Below are 12,420 nucleotides of genomic sequence, written 5' to 3'. Positions count from 1 at the left end.
GAAGTGGCTTTCAAGATTCGGCTCAGGGATTAATTGCATGCTCACCAGCTCTAACTGCACACAATTCCACTATGACAAATACTCAGTAACACTCCGGGCTAATTGATGAATTGCTGGACGTCCCTGACCATGGCACAGGTGCCGTTGCATGATGCCCATACAGGGTCCACGACCATAAGACCAAAGAAAGTAATCAACACTATCTGCATCTCAAAAGGATAAAAAAGGAATCACTTTTACAAGGACCTTAAGCTGAATAAGGGCAGAAATTCTAAAAGCAGAACAAAGATATATTTTAAAACACGTTTCAGCCGCAAAAACATTCGTGCATTTTACCGTACTCTGTGGATAACGCTGTATTTTTCTGTCTGGAAAACAATCGTTGCCTTAAGAAAAAACATCTCTATGTGCATTATAGGAAATCTTAAAAAACAAATAGGAGAAGGGAGGGATTGCACTCTGCTGACCTGGGAGACGGGGAAGGAAGCTAAGGAGCCAGCCTTGAGTCAGCTAAGTGCGTGTCTAGTGTTTACCCACTCCAGGCAAGTCTGCGAACCAGACGCCCTTTACGACAATCCTTCACCTGCAGCAATTACGATGGGGGGCTTGTGGGGGAGCGAGCAGGCATCCAAGAAATACACAGTGAGCTGCTGATTATTCACGTTGACCACATGAATCATGTCACAGATTTATTCAAAATCAATCTAGGTTTAACCTTATAGTCTTTGTACATAAATTTAAATATATGGCTTAGACTGGGATTCTGAATATTCCACAAACTTAAGTCAAAATAATAGCACTGTATCAGTGTATCTTAACAGGGAAGGCTGAAATACCACCGTGCTTTCGCTGCTCAGAACCCTTCCTCCTCCACGCTGATAAGAAAGCATCACCTCGGACCTCTGGAAAACTTCCGTTCTGTGGACTGCATTATTTCCTGGGCTGGGGGCAGGTAATTAAGGCTGCAGGCAGTCAGAGTAAACTAAACAGAATCAATGTCATAGAATCAGAAACACATTCACAGTTCGTTTTTTTTTTTTTTTTTCACTCAGAAAAAAAAATGTAGATGCTTTATGTCCTTCACTTGCTCAGATCATGTTCATGATTCACCTACTGGGAAACAGATGGGGAAAGAGATCTATATTTTTGTCTGTCTTTGATGCATTAATTTAAATATTCCCTTTAGGCAATACTCAAGCATTTTAAGTTAAAATGTCCAGGCTCCTCGTTCTGGGATACGGGCAAGGTACGCAGCATATAGTGGTGGCAAAAGAAGTGACCTAGAGCTCAGGGCCTTGCAGTGTGGTTTGTAATCTCACTCGTCTCAGCCAGAGACCGGCTAGTGCGGGTTTCCCCATGGACCAGACGCCTGCTGAGGTGAGTGAGCTGGCACCATCTTGGGACTTCTGCTCACTTCTGATGCTACAGTCAGCTAAGGTTATATCTGTGATCCATTTTGTTTTTTTCCTCTCAGTGGGCCAGCATTCAGTTGTGCAGAGGGTCCCCAGCTTATGATTGTTCCACTTACGATTTTTTGACTGTACAGTGGTGGGTAAGCGATATGCATTCAGTAGAAGCCATGCTTTGAATTCTGAGTTTGGGTATTTTCCAGGCTTGTGATATGTGGTACAATACACCTTCACGACGCTGGGCGGTGGCAGCTCCAGGTCAGCCACATGGTCGTGAGGGAAAACAATCAAAAACGCTCACCGCCATTCTGTACCCAGACAACCATTCTATTTTCACTTTTGGTACAGAACTCAACCAATTACATGTAATCGTCAGCACTTTATTACAAAACAGGCTTTGTATTAGATCTCTGATTTTGCTCAGCTGTATGCTAGTGTAAGTGTTCTGAGCCTGTTTGAGGTGGGCTGGGTTGAGCTACGATGTTTGGTAGGTTAGGTGTGTTAAATGCATTTTCAAGTTATATTTTCAATTTACGATGGGTTTCTTGGGACATAGCCACATCATAAGTCGAGAGAGATCTATATTTCCTCTTGATATGGTACCTTGGGTCTCAAAGGCTCCGTACACCACTTGGAACAACTGCCGTGACCTCTATCCATCTCCTTCCTGGAACGTCTCAACTCAGATCCTCGTAGCTGAAATTATGTGCCTCATGCCTCAGCATAACACAATGAAAAGACCACAAGGCCTCAATCACACCTACATTTTCATATATAAACATCTGAGTTCTGCTCTTTCTATACAAGAACTGTGGACAGCCAGATTCAGTCCACAGTCACGCTGCCTGCAAAGTTTACTTTGATTTAACTCCAAGCTGGCCCCTGGAAATCTGTGAGCCCACCCTTCCCAAAGCAAAAGCCCAGAAGGGCAGTAGGGGCCCGTGTATCTGTCCTACTGCTGGCTCCCCTCGTACACATGGTCACCCCAGCCAATAGAAATAGTCACGTGGCATGAAGATCTCTCTTTCCTTATTTCTACATTCTCAGTAGTTTGTGAGTGCATCTAACTGGCAGAATCTAATTCACATCCAGAACTTTAGCGGTAATGAAATCTGAGAACGATATATTTTAATTTTCTACCTTCTGCAGTACAGGGAGAGAAACTAGAAGGGAGTAAAACCACCATATCCATTTCGAGCACGCCCATAATTACTCTCACTCTCATGATTTCACATAGATTTATCTTAGCTCAGAAGTCTGCTTACTCTGGGGAATTTTCTGGACATTCTAATGGGAACTGAAATCTCTTATCACTCATATCTCCATAAGGAAATTTACATTTTATGGTTATAAAGGACATTAATAATTATTATTACTTCCCTAGGACAGCAGGACAAAATGCCAACAAATCTTCTCTATTAAGTTCTCTTCAAGCTCTGCACGAGGGGCAGATGACTAGCCTGGGCAAATTCCCGGCCCCCTCCCTCCGGCGCCCTCTGGGGCTGCTTCATCTGTGTAGGGAGTGGTTGGTCCTTTCATTTAAAAGCCTAGTAAGAAAGCTTGGGCTTGGACTTTTGCCCAGGAAGGCCTAATGCGGTGGAAGCCCAGAGGGATTTTGAGTTTTCTGCCGTTTCCATTCACTGGAAACTGAAACGCCCTTCTATTTCCTGAATTTAATGGCCCCCAGTTCTTTTTCCCCCCAAAATCTCAACTATGGGAAGCAGGCCTATATTCTCTCTCTTGCTCTCTCTCTTTATTTTTTTTTTTTGCATACCATCCTGGCCTACAAGCAGACTGCTTAGATTCAAAGTTTTCTACGTTCAGATAGAGGGCTCGGTGCAATGTACGTGATACTTCTCCCAGCGGACTTCACGTATCATTGAGGCAGGGGCACAGGTTCTGGAGCCAGACTGCTTGAGGTCGGTGGCTAGTCCACTGAGCAGGTGTGTGCCATCGGGGACAAGTTTCTTAACCTCTCTGCGCTGCGTTTTCCTCATCTGTATAATGAGGTGAAAGAACACATAGGAATTCAGTGAGGATGAAATCAGTCAGTATAAGTGAAGTTCTTAGAACAATGCCTGGCCCTGTAATAGTTAAGCTAATAGAATTCTTCCTACTTTTATCAACAGAGCATCCAGAAGTCACTCTTGGTGTCCTAAACTTTGCATAGTGATATAAATCTTCAAGGGACAGTGTGATCTGAGTCAGAAAGAAGTCTTTTCATTTAGGGCAGACCACACATCACTGCTACTTGCTAATTTTTCTCTCAAATCAACATTTATTGAGCCCAATGTATCACTCTGTGTCTTATCTCCTTTACCCTTCACAGCAACCTTCTCAGATACTTAGTATCTCCATTTTACTGATGATACACTGGACACAAAGAGAGGTTAGATCATTTTCCTGTCAACAAGGTCTAATACGGTGACTGGCTAGGATTCAAACCTAAATCTGTCTGAGTCAAGTCCAGTGCCTTTTCCACTGCTCTGTACTGCCTCTCTAAATAGTAACAAATCCCTGGAATTAGTTACAGCTTATAAAGCAATCGTACATACATTATTTCATTTAATTTAATTATCAAAACAACTCTTATGATACTGACTGTCAGGGTCATTCAGCTGCAGGTAACAGAGAGTCTGGATGATAGTTATTTAATCAAATAGGGGTTTATGTTTTGCACATAAAAGTAAGTCCAGACCTAGCTGGCTGCTGGCACTGCATCACTGGTTCAGTGATACCCATCAAGAACCCAGGCTCCTTCCATCTTTTCCCTCCACCATTCTAGGCATGTTGACTTTTCATTCTTAAGCCTGTCATCTTGTGTTTGCAAAATGTTTCTCATTGCTCCAGGCAAAACAAGGCAGAAGCAGGTATTTGGAGCAGATGCTGGCAAGGGAGGGAAGCAAACAGAATTTCCCTCTTTCATAAAGGAGAAAAAATATCCTCCCTGGCAACAGATCAGTCACACGGCCACACCCAGCCACAAAGGAGACTGGGAAGGTGACAGTTAACTTTTTTCACAGTCTTCTGTATTATCAAAAAATTTCTCAGGTAGGGTCACAGATACAGAGACATTGTGACTTGTCCAGTATCCCAGAGATCATATCCAGTGTCCCAGTAGTTTTAAGTAAAAATTTTGCTGACCCTAGCCTCGAAAATTCCTACTGTATGACAATAGCCACGTAACTGGGCTTTGTTTCTCAGTTTTTCAGATGGGCAGTAAGAAGAATGGTCCTTAAATTCACTTTGGGGGATATTATTTATATCATAATTTATATGATTTTTTTTCAAAAAACAACAAGGAGGATTATAATAAAAGATATACCTCTAGTAATGTCACACCAAATGAAATTTAAAAAAAGATATGATGAAGACGAGAAATAAAAAGCTAACCACAAGGGTTATAGAGTTACCGAGATTAATCTTTAAATGTTGTATACATCTTGGCACCTGAAAGGAAGAATCAAACGGGTTTATATAACTTCCCTTATATTCTGGAACCCAGATAAAAACATTCCAAATCTGAAAGACAAACTCTTTTCCCTAATTAAATTTTTAAAAATTAAAAAAATAACTTATGTGCTCTAATTTAACCAGAGATTAGAACCTGGAATGATTAAACAAATGGCTGGCCAGAATGCTTCTTACACCGTCTTCAGAGGACATCACTTCCCTCAGCCAGGCTTTCTTTTTGCATAGACTTTTGAACCTTAATTACAGAAGTAATACACGCCCGGTGGGAACAAACACACATGTACATACAGGCAGAAACTCGATAAAATGGAAAGAGAAATAAACCACTCTAATCCTACCACCCGGAGATGACTGCTTACACGTTGCTGCAGTATCTCGCCAATATATTTTCATGCATAAAATGTATCTTTTTCTTTCTACAAATGCTACTGTACTGTATATGCTGTTTTGTGTCTGATTATTTCATTTATGAATGTATTAAGGAACACTATCCCTAACCAATGAATAGTACACACAACACGATTTTTAATTTCACTGTCATATTCCATTATATGGACAATGTATCACAGCATTTTAACCAGTTTCCTAATTTTAGATTTTGGGGTTTAGATTTTCCTCTCTTATAAGTAGTAAGGTACTTAGTATCATTGTACATATATCTCTGCGTGCATTTAAGATAAATGACTACAAGTGGAATTGCTATGTCAACGTGTTGGAGCGTTTTTAAACCCTTTGTCACATACTGTAAAATTCATCTCTTGAAATTTATTCGCTCACCATCTCAGCCAGGCTTTTGACAGGAGCTGGAGAGCAGACAATCTGAATTATACTCTCTGATGAGTACTACCAGGATGCGCTACCGTGACATCTGAAACAAGCTTCCCCATTCTCTCATCTGAAGTTTGGAGGTGGGATGGGAAGTCCTGCCCTGGGAATCTGCTCTGTCTATTTAGTAGTCAGCTGTTGAAGATCGGATGAGATAACATATACGAGCATTCTTTACAAAGGCCATAGAACTTCGCAAATGTAAGGAATTGCTCATTCAACAAGGGCATTCTTCTAGGGGTATCACAGAAGGAAGCAGCATTTCTAATGACCATAAATGAGAAGTAAGAAAAACAGTCTCCCTAGAGAATGCTCTTAGGGATGGACTGCACATTGCTCTTTGCTTTATGTTTTAGGAAATATTTAAAGAAATGTGAACACACACTCAATTGTACAGGCTCTTTGCTGGGTGTTGCCCTGTTAGTGATCTTCTCATAGAGCCCAAGGGCAACTGTATATTAAAAGGCAACACAAGGGAGGCAAGGGGTAGCTCTCAACCCTCTTCTGATGGATAGGAGGAAACTGAGCCTAATATTCATGAAACACAAAGATTCCTGGCAATAAATGCTGTGCTTTGTAATATTTCAAAATCGCTTTGTATACTGAATACATTAAAAACTCACTGAATCTGCTTAAACAAGATTATTATTCTTACTAATTTTATGTCCACTTTCAAGTGAAATCATTATTATCAATGCCTCCTCTAGAATCTTGGCCTTTTTTTTTTTTCTATTTACAACATCAAAAGGGATAGCATGCTAGAATGATTTGTCCAACATAAATGATGGTGAATAGTCAAAACAGCAAAGCATGTGAGTAGGTGATGAAGACGGCTGAGCTTTACATAGGAACGCCCCATGCCAACAGTAATTCTGAATAGCCTTGTTTTTAGTAAGTTGGTCAGAACTTGAATATCATCTAGTGTCTTTTTTGGGGGGGGGTGTCTACCCGTTTGGCAGAGATTGTCAGAGAGGATTCCATTTCTGACAAAATTTGACTCTTGGCATCAAAGAATTAATAGCACTGAGTTCAGCGCAGGAGCAATTTACACACTGATGCCTTTCCATGGAGTTTTCTCTTCCTGTTAAATCAGCTGTTCACCAAAAAAAAAAAAAAAAAAAAAAAGTATTGCCTGCACTTGTCACATCACATGATTCTACGCTCAGACAACCCCTGAAATTCATAGCATTTTTCCAGTGTCACATACTGCATGTCACGCTGGCTGTTACAGCTTCGGTACTTTTTCCTCCAATATTTTAATGGGCAAACTCGAGTAATATATTTCCCAATTTCAAACCCTTCAGCACTGACAGTCCAAAACTCCTGAGGATATGAACTAATGCAAAAGGTTCCGGCAGCGCTGAGCGTCCTCAGCGCTGGTCTATCAGTGTCAAGTCCTCAAGCTCTTGAGAAATAATTTTACTTATTAAAACACATTTTCCCTCAAAAATACTGGAGGAAATACAAAGCTCTCACTGACCTCTTAGAAAATTGTTGAATTAAGGAGAGAAGTCTATATAGGTCCTCCGTTTTAAAGTCCTGTGGAAGTATAATTAAAGCACCAAGAAGGAGCTCTGCTTTTCGTTCACAGATTTGAATTATTGAACTGAACCTGCACCTTGGGACCATGTTACAAACACATTGCTTCCCAGCATCTTCTTTCTCTCAAAAATAAAGATAGACAACGCCAACAAGTTGGATTAAAAATATAGCATACATGTGCAGGTTTTTAGCCAATGTCTTAGAATCCTTTAAGATCCCCGATTCCCCCAGGAATTTCACACCCCTCAGACTGAGACTGGCCATCAGCATAGTTGCAATGTACTCTTTAACAGTGCTTAAAAATTCATTGTGCATAGGACATTTTAATTTTATTTCAAAGAATAGGTCAGCATAATGACTAGAGACTTCTTTTGAGTTACTGTTAATGTACAAGAAAGAGCTACTTTCAAACTCACTAATTTTGGTCCACTGGTGATTTTTATATCATTTTTGCAAAAAAAATATATCTTTATGAAAATATTTACTGAAGCAAAAGTCCTTTTTAAAAATGTAAGTCGTATTACGTATTTCTGCGTGTGTTTTTCCATCACAGCACATTAGCCTTCCTTTTAAGATAGTTATGATGATTAAAAATTAGTACCACAGAAAGTCAACAGCAGACAAAAATCATTCAATTTATTGAGATAAAGCAATCTCAGTTTAAAGAAAAGTAGCTGATTGAGAATACTCATAAGGGTAACATCCTGACTTAAAGGTTTTATACCATTTCTTTTTTGGAAACATTAAGCCTTTATTTGGTAATAGCCTCTGGCTATCAGGTTGCTTACAGTCCAGTGGAAGAGAGCAGGCAAATGACTACGGAGCAGCCAGAAGAACAACAACAAAAAAGTAACGTCTAGCAGAGCAAGCAGATTTCAACATCGCTGCATAAAGGATAAGACATTCTCTGATAAAACCGTCAAAGAGGCAGTTTATCATTCACATCATCCCACACATCCCTGTGGTGACCTTCCCTCCATTTAGTCTGAAGTCCCATCCAGCTCTGCCACTCTTCAAAAATTACTGTACTTACAAACTTCCAGTTGCGAAATAAACGAATTGTGGGCATGAAATGTACAGTGTGGGGGGTACAGTCAGTAACTAAGTAATATCTTTGTATGATGACATGCCGTAATTAGACTTAGCGTGTTGATCAGCTTGAAATGTATAGAAAAAAAGCACTACGTTGTGTCACAGGAACTAACCCAGTGTTGTAGGGCAATTATACCTCAAAAGCAAACAAACTTACAAAGAAAGTCACAGAAAAAGACATCAGATTTGTGGTCCCCAGAGGCAAGGACTAGGGGAAGAGGGGACTGCGTGAAGGCAGTCAAAAGGCACAAACTTCCACTTATAAATAAGTACTAGGGATCTAATGTACAACCCGATAAATATAATTAACACTGCTGTATGTTACATGTGAAAGTTGCTAATAGAGTAAATACACACCCACCATCACACACACACACCACTTTTTAAATTTCTCTAATTTTGTGTCTGTATGAGATGATGGATGTATCACTAAGCTTACTGTGATAATCAGTTCATGATGCATGTAAGTCAAATCATTATGCTGCACACCTTAAACTTGTACAGTGCTGTATGTCAATTAAATCTCAATGAAACTGGAAGAAAAAATTACTGTACCTAGCACCTCTTAGCTTTTCGGGGGGTGACGGGGTGGTAGATAATTAGTTCTAATTGATTCTAAATAAGTTATCATAAATATTTAGAGTTAATTATAAGAAATCCCAATGCAATTCTGTTTATAGTAGCAAAAATAGGGACACAACTTAATTTTCAAAAAGAAAGATTGTTAAACAGTGGTATATTCAGGAAACACAATAATGTGACATAATATACTTTAGCAGAATAATAAGTGTCATGGAAAGATGTTTAAAATACACTGTTAGCTGAGAAAGATTATCAAACTATATGCCCATAAATGCATATGCAAGTTTAGAAATATTTACACAAAATACCAAAAATTACTGGGGGTGATAGAATCATAAATAATATCCTTCTGTTTGTTTAGGAATAGTTCTAGCTGTCTAAAATGAATTTGTAAAGAAAAACAGATTTTTTAAAAGAATTTACAGTTTCCTTAAGAGCTTATACTATGCAGCCAACAATATCAAGTAAGTTCTTAACAGACAAGTGTAGTGTTGTTTGTAGAGTTGTGCAGTTACTTGAATTACTTTTATTTTGACAGGGAATTTCGGAAAACACAATTACCTAACGGGGATAAATTAATCTCTAATAGAGACGTTTCTGACTCCTTGACCATCACTTAAGAAGAATCTTTGGAAGGAGCCAGTCTGGTTCACTAGTTTTATCCAATGTTTGAGGTTCATGAAGAAGGAAATTTGAAGCAAAGCTTTAGAAGTGTGATCGGGAAGTGAGCTGGCCAAGTGGAAGCAGGTGGTACAGATGGAGGCCTTTTCCAGAGAGGAAATGTTGCAGATTCAAAATCAGACTTGGTTCTCTTAGCCATAAAAGACCATCCCCCTTTTTAGTAAGCACAACAATCTAAATTTTTATAACACTTTTGTCCTTTAATTTACTTATTATCTGACAACCATAGCAGGATAGAAAACAAATTATTATTTTACTGGTTGGCACCATCTCTATACTTGGGAAAAGAGTTGCCATAAATTAGGAAACTCTGACAGAAGCTCAAAAGAAAACAACAAAGGAGGAATAGGGATTTGACGGAAGTTAGTGTCTTCTGTAGTGGGGTGGTGGTATCTGGGGAAGGAAGAAGTCATTCTATGTACTGCCAGATTCTGAAAAGGAAGTCATGTGCATTCTCTGAGGTGCAGGGTACAAAGACTTATTAGCTACAAACCCTGACTCATAGGCGTATACACTCATCACAGTCTGTAATGTAATTTGTAAACTGTTTATGAAATTGCAATAAGTTACTGAAAACATTATAAAGCTAATGATGATTTTTCTGGGTGGAAAATTAGAAAGTTATGTTTACCTGAAAAAGCTTTCTGCTTTTCTTGCATTTAGGAAAGCAGACACTTGAATCTGTAGCTGATATTATCCTGAAGAAGAACAGAGCAGAAACCTAACAACAAGGGCCTGTTAGATAACCGCCTCTAAGCTGCAGAAAAGCATGGATTTTCCCATGTGGTATGTACTCCTAATTAAACAGATTCTCTCTAGATCTCCGCACTTCAGTAGATTTGGACCATATTGCACAATTTTTAGTCATTTATTTTGCCACAGATTTTTAAAAGTCTATGTGCTACTTGTACTATACTTCAAAAAATTTTTATTTAAAAAAATCTAAATTGATTCGCTTTTAAAAACTCAACTCTATTTCGAGCAGTATGAGCCGTGAAATCATGCCTTTCACGTGCAATTTGCATTTTTCTAATACCATTAAAATAAGCATAAAATTTTAAACATCCATCAGCACATCATCTGAAAAGCCAGATCACACCCACCAGAAGCAACGCATCATAGACACTAAGAGCAAAAGCCCCGGAGTCACACTGCCTGTGTTCAAATTCTAGGTCCTCCATGACTCAAAGCTGTGCGACTCGGGGTAACCTCCCTGTGCTTCGGTTTCCTCATCTATAATTATGTTCTAGTTTTTGCATGTGAGAGAGAGAAATAAATGATTGGATATGGCGAAAATATTTAGGACAAAACAAGCCTTTTATGAATGCTAGCTGCTATCGGCTACTATTATGCCATAAATTGGGAGTGTTCCACGTGGGAGCAAGTAATGCCCTCCCTTGAGGGTACTTATCCATTTACAACCAAGAAGGTAATGCCCTGAAAAGATGTGGGTTCTCTGACATATTCAATAAATGTGTTGACAGCCTACCAGCCTTCAAGACCCCAATCCAGAAAGGAACTACACTTCAGAACCGCTCCAGGAGGCACTGGTCTGATGGCAAGGTCACCGAGACCACACATATCTTTGACTGTATCTAATGCAATGAGAGACGCTTCAGATGTCCAGGAGTTTGCTTCTTCCACGCAGGAAACTTCCTGTTCTCTTACTGATGTATAAAGGAGAGAACACAAAGCTCATAGCTTAATAAAATGACCTATGAGAATTCATAAGCTGATTTGTACGAAGAGGAAAACCTGAAATGCCAGCCCTTTCTCTGTTTATATCACCTTTCTTTGCTTATTTCTCCGTTCACAGTTGCAGCTGATGGTGTAAATGCAGCATGTTCCCTGCCTAAGGCCAAACTCCCAAACGTGTTCATGTTTGTAAACATCATTGACTCACTGAGTCACTTAGACTCCAAAGTACAGTTTTCTGAGTTTGAACATCAGGGTCTAAACACAATAAAATGTAATCTCAAATCCCATTTGTATTTGAAAGTAACGTACAGATATGCATGCACGGTACGCTCAAGCTTTCTGAAAAAGAGGCTAACTGGTTAGGTGAAGCCTTAGGCGGAAATTCTGTTGCCAGTATAGCATTACTGTTTGTTAACAGCGTTCCTGATTCTGGATAATCATAAGGGAAAACACTTAGAAAAAAGCCACTAAGCCATAAATCTCAAGCAAACTTGAGAAAAGGTGGGAGCAGCCGGCCTCCCATTATACAGCTGTTTCCCAGGAGGCTCTTCAGGCCTACAGAGGGCCTTCCTGAGTGTGAATGTGCTGTGCATCCCATCTTCTTCTTTACTAAATAATTCTGCCTGTTCAATAATCTCCAGTAGCAATTTGCTTTTTAAAACACTGTTCCCAGTCTTTCAACTAAGAAGTATACATCTGGACTATTTTGGGGTATAGAAAAATAAACTTTGTCTTCTCTGTAGGACTGCAATATAGTGTAACAAATAAGTACCATGTAAGTGATGTGCATAAAATGATACATTCCCCGCATTATTATAAACAATTTGAGTACCTTGCCAGTGTTCACAAGGCCCCGGAAGACGTGGCATGTTCTGATTCCTCCAGGCTCATCTTGCGCCCCTCTCCTCTTTACCCTCTGCCTTCTAGCCAAACAAGCTTCAGAAACTGCTTCAGAATGGCCAGTCCTCCTTCTGGTATTGCGGGAACGTCTATGCATGCTGTTCCATCTATTGGGAAGACACTCCTGCCCCATTCTCTCCCTGGCGACTTGCAACTCATTTTTGTTCAGAACCTAGCCTTAAATATCATTTCACTCATCCATACATCCACTCATTCA

The sequence above is a fragment of the Camelus ferus genome, chromosome 9 (assembly GCF_009834535.1).
Source record: "Camelus ferus isolate YT-003-E chromosome 9, BCGSAC_Cfer_1.0, whole genome shotgun sequence".
NCBI classification, from domain to species: domain Eukaryota; kingdom Metazoa; phylum Chordata; class Mammalia; order Artiodactyla; family Camelidae; genus Camelus; species Camelus ferus.
This window is presented reverse-complemented; position numbering follows the sequence as displayed.